Here is a 7,536-nt window from a genome sequence, read left to right as displayed (position 1 = left end):
GTTTATTTCAAGGTCTTGCAAGGAGACAGGCGGCTCACGCCCTGAAAGCAACAAACTCCCCAAAAGGGTTTCAGCAAAGCACTTTTAAAAGCCAGGTGAGGGAGGGGGGTCGCAGGGTATGTGCTTAGCTTGTGCACAGTTCTCTGACTGGCTGATGGTGAAGTAGCAGGGTGGTGTCACAGGGGTTAACAGTATCTGTCCTCAGGCTCCAGAAGGCCTGGGGCAAGTTGCTCACAGGGGTTGTCAAGTAATTAACATCTTCCATTTGTTGGGGGGGAGGGGGGGGAGGGGTGTTTACTTCTGCGAAACAACTCACGAAGTGTGCATCAAACACTATTATCTAGGTTCTTCAGAGAGGAGCCAAAACAGAGGAGATGGGGGAAGGCCTGTCCCCGGAAGGCCCCATGGGGTCCTGCTCCATTACACTTTCATTACTTTGACATATATGAAAAGTCCAGGCCAATTGTAGACTATATCAGTATGGGTTTATTGAATTGTTTCTTCATGATTAGATTCAAGTCAAACTTTTTAGTAAGAAAAGTCGGAGGTGATGCTGTGTACTTCCATCAGCAGGCACAGTATCCTTTTGGCCTATTATCCGTGATGTCAAGCTTGATCACTTGATCAAGGGTGGTCTGGTAGTTCTCTCCACAAAGATCCTCTCTCCCTCTGCAACAGATAATATCTGCAGTGCTAGGCTGAAACCAGGTGAGTATTTTCACCCAATAGTGGTAGCAAACACTTAGCGCAAACGTTATAAAATGGAGATTTTCTAATTCTATCATTCCTTCTCCGTTTATTAGCTGGCATTCCTTTCTAAAGAAGAGGACTCCCGCCCCCCGCCTTTCTCCTTTTCTTTTTTGTTTCTCCTCCCCTTCACAATTCCCCTCCCCCTCCTCCTTCTTCTGAATAACAGTGTGAACTCTGGCATTCTTTTAAAATTCAATTTAATTAAATTACTGTAATCAAATACCATTATTATTTGTGGTGCTCAAATTGCCCTTTTGTGAGCCATGGAAGCCCCCTACCCGGCTCCTTTTTCCTTACATATATCCTATCGGTCTTTGAACATTACCTTGCTTTCTGACCCAGGACCTCCCAAGCTCTCCTTGCATTTTCTCTGCCTTATGCAGAGAAACCTTAGTTCCTTTTAGTAGGAAATGGTACTTGGAAAACTAGATCTGAGTGTTTGCTACTGGAATGTCATTTCTTCTAGGCCCTTTCAGTGGACCAAGTGTATATATATTCATATAGATATAAAACAGTAAACAGTACAGTCTTTACGCAAATATATTTTAAAATCATGAGTTCATACTGATACCCCCAATTAAAAATTCAACACTGCAAGGTTCATTCTAGCCTTCCTCTTTCCATATTTATATCTTTTTTCTCCCACAATGAAAACCCTGGTTACTAACAAAAAGATGTGAAATATGATGTCAAAAACAGTAAACATGGCGGGGGTAAAAATGCAGGAAAATGCTGGTTCCCATCAGCATCAATATATTTACTCATTTATTCTATCCTACAATATACACAAAAGAGCTGAGACTTCAGTACTAATACCAGCAGCAAAACTTCTAAGTTCAGGATTTCTTTGCAGTTCTTTTTATCTTTATAAATACGGCCCTTCTCAACGATGTGCAACATATGTGATATACTGTTAGGTTTGTTATTTTCATTTGCATAGTTTTAGTTTGCTTTTTTCATCTTATCTAGTTTTATTTTTTGAATGTATAAAGCATTCACCTGGTTCAAAATCAAATCTTGCAAATGTTTTATTCAGAGGAAGCTCTCCCTTCCTGTTTCCTGCACTCTGTTCCCACTCACCTCCTATCACTAACCATTGTCATTAGTTTCTAGTTTATTCTCCCATTCCCCCCCCAAAATTAAGAATATGTATTTATTTGTTTGGTATCTATTGCTGTATAATTATGCTTTGCAGCTTAAAACAACAAACATTTATTACCTCACAGTTTCTGTGCATCAGAAATCCAAGAAGAGACTTCCTTGGTGGCGCAGTGGTTAAGAATCCGCCTGCCAACGCAGGGGACACGGGTTCGAGCCCTGGTCCGGGAAGATCCCACATGCCGCGGAGCAACTAAGCCCGTGCGCCACAGCTACTGAGCCTGCGCTCTAGAGCCCGTGAGCCACAACTACTGAGCCCACGTGCCACAACTACTGAAGCCCATGCGCCTAGAGCCTGTGCTCCGCAATAAGAGAAGCCACCACAGCGGGAAGCCTGCGCACCGCAACGAAGAGTAGCCCCTGCTCGCCGCAACTAGAGAAAGCCCCCGTTCATCAACGAAGACCCAACACAGCCAAAAATAAATTAATTAATTAACTAATTTTTTAAGAAAAAGAAAAAAAAGAAATCCAAGAAGGGCTTAGGTAGCTACCTCTGGCTCCAGGTCTCTCGCAAGAATGCAATCAAGATGGCACTTGGGGCTACAATCCTCTCAAGTCTGGACTGGGGGAGGATCTGCCTCCAAACACACTCAACCTGGCTGTTAGTTGGCCTCAGAAGATCCTCTTTCAAGCTCCCTCACATGGCTGTTGGCAGATCTCAGGTCCCTGCTGGCTGTCAGCCAGTGAATTAGTTTCTTGGTGCTGCCTTAATAAATTACCACAAACAGGATGGTTTAAAAAAAATGGGGGGTTCTTAGTTATACAGCAGAAACTAACACAACACTGTAAAGCAATTATACTCCAATAAAGATGTTTAAAAAAAAATGGGGGGTTTATTCTCTCACAGTTCTGAAGGCTAGAAGTTCAAAATCAAGATGTCAGCAGGGAAGAATCCTTTCTTGCCTCTCTCCAGGCTTCTAGCAGTTACCAGCTATACTTGGTGTTCTTGGCTTGTAACTGCGTAACTTCTGTTTCTGCCTCTGCCTTCACATCACGTTGTGTGTGTGTCTGTGTGTGTGTGTGTCTGTGTCCAAATTTCCTTCTGCTAAGGACACCAGTCATTGTATTTGGGTCCACCCTAATCCAGTATGACCTCGTCTTAACTTGATTGCAGTAGCAAAGACCCTGTTTCCAAATAAGGTCACTTCACAGATACCAGGTGGATTAGGACTTCAGTATGTTTTTCTGGGAGACACAGTTCAACCCACAACCACCGAAAATATCAGTTTCTTGCATCGTGGTCTCTCGGTAAAACTACTCACAACATGGCAGCTTGCTTCACACTACAGAGAAAAAGCAAAAAAGAGAGAGAGATTCCAGCATGGAATCCGCGGTCTTTTTGTAACATTATTTAACAGTGACATCTCACTACTTTTGCTATACTTTACTTGCTTTCTAGAGTCAGTAAGTCCAGCCCACACTCAAGGGGAAAGGATTACACAATAGGCAATGATCGGGGGGCCATCTCAGAGCCTGCCTGCCACAATTTATATACTTTATTTTACTTCCCCTTTTTTCTTCCATGAAAGCTAGCACATTTTATTCTTCCTTGCTATTTTCGCTGTTTAACAATAGATAATGTATCCTGGAAATCACTCTGGAGTATAACTGAGCAGGACCCTATGGGGCCTTCCCAGGACAGACCCCTCCCCCATCTCCTGCTTTAGCTCCTCCCTGAAGCACCTAGATAACAGTTATCTGATGTACAATTCCTGAGTTGTTTTACAGATGCTAAAACCCCCACCAAATGGAATACTTTAACTACATGATGACCATGAGCACACAGCCCCCAGACCTACTGGCGCCTAAGGATGGATAATGTTGACCCCTGTGACACCGCCCTCACCATCAACCAATCAGAATTGTGCACGAGCTGATCACACAGCCTGTGACACCCCCACCCCCCCCACCCCCACCCACCCCCGCCCACCTTGCCTTTAAGAATGCTTTCCCGGGAATTCCCTGGCGGTCCAGTGGTTAGGACTCCGTGCTCTCACTGCGGAGGGCCCGGGTTCAGTCCCTGGTCGGGGAACTAAGATCTCACAAGCAGTGTGGTTTGGCCAAAAAATAAATAAATAATAAATAAATAAACAAAAATGCTTTCCTGAAACCCATTGGGGAGCTCGGGTGTTTTGAGCACTAGCTGCCCTGGACTCCTTGCTTGGCACCTGCAGTAAACGTTGCACTTTCCTTCACCACAACCCTGTGTCAGTAGATTGGCTTTACTGCAAGCAGGTGACCCAAGTTTGATTCGGAAACAAAAGCAGTTCTCAGTACTATATTCATTATTTTGTAATAACCTATAAGGGAAAAGAATCTGAAAAAGTATGTATATGTATAACTGAATCACTGTGCTGTCCACCTGAAACTAACATGACATTGTAAATAAACTGTGCTCCAATTTAAAAAAAAAAAAAAAAGAGCAGTTCCCAGAGGCCTTTCTCATCCTTCATTACTACAGCATAGTTCTCCCTCATGTGGATGGACCCAGGTTATTTAACAGTTAGCTTCCTGTAGTGTGATAGGCAGAATTCTAAGATGGCCCCTAAGATTCTTGGCCCCTGATGTGCACATACCTTCTCCTAGTTATTCAATCAGACACTAATCTAGGTAAGTCTGTGAAAGGATTTTGCATGTATATTAAAGTCCCAGCGACTTCCCCGGTGGCACAGTGGTTAAGACTCCATGCTCCCAATGCAAGGGGCCCGGGTTCGATCTCTACTCAGGGAACTAGATCCCACATGCATGCCACAACTAAGAAGCCTGCCTGCCACAACTAAGACCCGGTGCAACCAAATAAATTAATTAAAAAAAATAAAAATAAAGTCCCAAATCAGTTGCCCCTATGATAGGGAGATTATTCAGTGGGCCTGACCTAGTCATATGAGCCCTTTAAAAGCAGAGAATTTTCTCTAGCTGGTCACAGAAGGAAAGTCAGAGCTTCAAATCACAAGAAGGATTTGACACACCGGCTTGACGGTGAGGCTTCACACGGCAAGGAATGAGGGTGCCTCTAGGAGCTGAGAGCGTCCCGAGCTGACACCCCACGAGGAGCAGTATCCTCAGTCCTGCCACCACGAGAAACTACATTCTGCCAGCAATAAGGATGACTCTGAAGTAGGTTCATCCTCCTGAGTTCTCTAGATGAGAACGAAACCAAGCCGGCACCTTGATTTCAGCCTTGTGATACCCTGAGTGGAGAACCCAGCCACACCAGGCCACACTTCTGATCGACTACTAAATGGGTGTCACTTGAAGCTAAACTTGTGGTTTTATATTATGCAGCAATAGAAAACGAATAAATGGGGCATATAGTTGGTTTGCAATCTTTCGCTATGACAAATAGTGAGATAATGAAGAAACTTTTGCATATATTGTGTTCATTGGAGGAGGTATAGCTTCAGGGTAAATTCCCAGAAGTGGGATTGTTGGGTCAAAAAGCAAATGCATGTGTACAAAACCTGCATTTATTGATGCAAAGCGCTCCTCCAGGAATCTTTATATTCAATGGTTCATTCAAGCCAAAAAAATTGTTATTTCCATTTTATAAATGAGGAAATTGAGGTTTCAGGAGGTAACTGGTCTATGCCAGAGCCAGAGCCCAGAGCCCCCTCTCTCTCATTCCCTTTTCCAGTTTCTCTAGCTCAGGCCCCAGGCTGGGCTTAAACAACCCCAATTTCCGCTCTCCAACTTGAGCTCTAAGTGAGACCCTGGAGTTTTGTCCACTCACTGTTTTGAAGTCAGTACAGTTTAGACCTGTTTGAGGTTTCACATGAATCCTGCCATAAAGACAAATGTATGTTTGCATTGAGATTGCAATGTGCACACTTTTTTTTGTAGTTGTGGCATCTTCTTGACATCGAATATGACTTTGATAATAAATACCAGTTCCTGAAAAAAAAAAATGTAATCCCCAGGCTGTGGGGAAGGTCATTGGAATGCTTTCCTTTCTAGGGCAGGGAAATAAGAACATGACTTTTCCTACCCCAACTCTCACCTCACCAAGTCCTTTCCAGACTCATGACTGTGTGACACACCCTTTCCTATAGATTCTTTAGACACCCAAGCTCCACTATTTTCCTGTGCCCCACCAGCCTCTGCTAGTAGGCATATCATCCTTAGTAACACACAGATCATATCCAGTAATTTATATTTAGTATGAAGATCCCTTTCACGTATAAAGATCCCTCTGTAATACAAACTAAATTTTTAAAACTCTTGGAGTCCCTATAAAATGGATGGTAGTACTTTCAGCATCTATCAAGAAAATTCACACCGAACTTGAGGACCCTCTGAATAACCTTGGGTTCCCCAAGGGTCCTGATCCATGGGTTGGAAATCGCTGCTCTAGGGAATAGTAACATGGTTACATCATCATAACCAGTTTTGAAACAACAATAACAAAAAAGAAATGGTAAGTCTAGAAACAAATCTACTAACAACTACTCAGTGCCAGTCACCTATTCTTTGCTCTCACCTTTGCCCTGTAACAGCCCTTTGTATGTGTGTTTTATCTGACTACAGTCAAGACACCCAGATGGCAACATGGAAATGAAGACCTGAATTCTACTCAATCTTGGCCAAACTGTATTGGCTCTCTGACCTTGATTAATTAATTTCTCTAAGTCCTCAGTTGCAAAATGTAAACAATACCTTCCTTACAGAATGTTAAATGAGGTGATGTGTGCAGAAACACACTCTGTAAAATGTAAGTGCTGTAGAAATATCTTCTAAATTCATCTGGCTATGTCACTCACGAGCTTAAAATTCTCCCTTGTCTTCCCGGTGTCTTCAGAATCAAGGATAAGCCCTTAGCCTGGCAGAGAAGCCCCTCCCCGTGTGGTTTTTAGAGCTTCCAGTCACAGGAATCCAGTTCCCCATCCTCCCCTGTTCATCTGCCTCTCAACCCTGCGTTCTAAAGTCTGGCCATCTCAAGGAGCTGGACTCTTCGCCGTATTTCCATTTAGGCCCTTTATTAGCACATTGTGTATGCCACTGTTTAGAACAGTAAGGTCCTCAAACAAGCCACCATCTATAAGGTGGGCTATGCCAGGCCTCATGAGGAGCTGGGCAGCAAGAACCATTCCTCACCCACATCTTGGTTTTCATCATCTTGGTAGTTACATTTGTACTGTGATGAAGAATGAATGCTTTGGAATCAGCTAGAATTTAATAAGTGTGTATGCAACTAACTTAAACTATGGGAATGATATTGATACATTGTAATATGGCCCTACATCTTGTCAGGAAGGAGTCTCTTGAGTTTTTCTGGATGCTTGATGCCATGCAGAATGAAAGGCCTGAATCAGACCACTTTTAGGATAGCCTTCAGTGATTGGTGGGGTGGAGAACATTGTATCTGAGACATCTGGTCACCTTCCCCTGCCCTTGGCAAAGTGGAGCAGTAATGAGCAATAGCTACTCCTAACCAGAACAGCTGGATAGGCGGTGTTCCCAGCTGGTATGCTTGGGGAATGAGCCAGTGAAATTCTTTATCCTCACCTCTTACAGCAGTGGCTTTCAACCAGGAGATTTGCCCCCCAGAGGACATTTGGCAACGTCTGGAGACTTTTTTTTTTTTTTTTTGGTTGCGTTGGGTCTTCGTTGCTGCCCATGGGCTTTCTTTAG

Source organism: Eubalaena glacialis, chromosome 16 (assembly GCF_028564815.1).
Source record: "Eubalaena glacialis isolate mEubGla1 chromosome 16, mEubGla1.1.hap2.+ XY, whole genome shotgun sequence".
NCBI classification, from domain to species: domain Eukaryota; kingdom Metazoa; phylum Chordata; class Mammalia; order Artiodactyla; family Balaenidae; genus Eubalaena; species Eubalaena glacialis.
Note: the sequence above shows the minus strand (reverse complement) of the source record.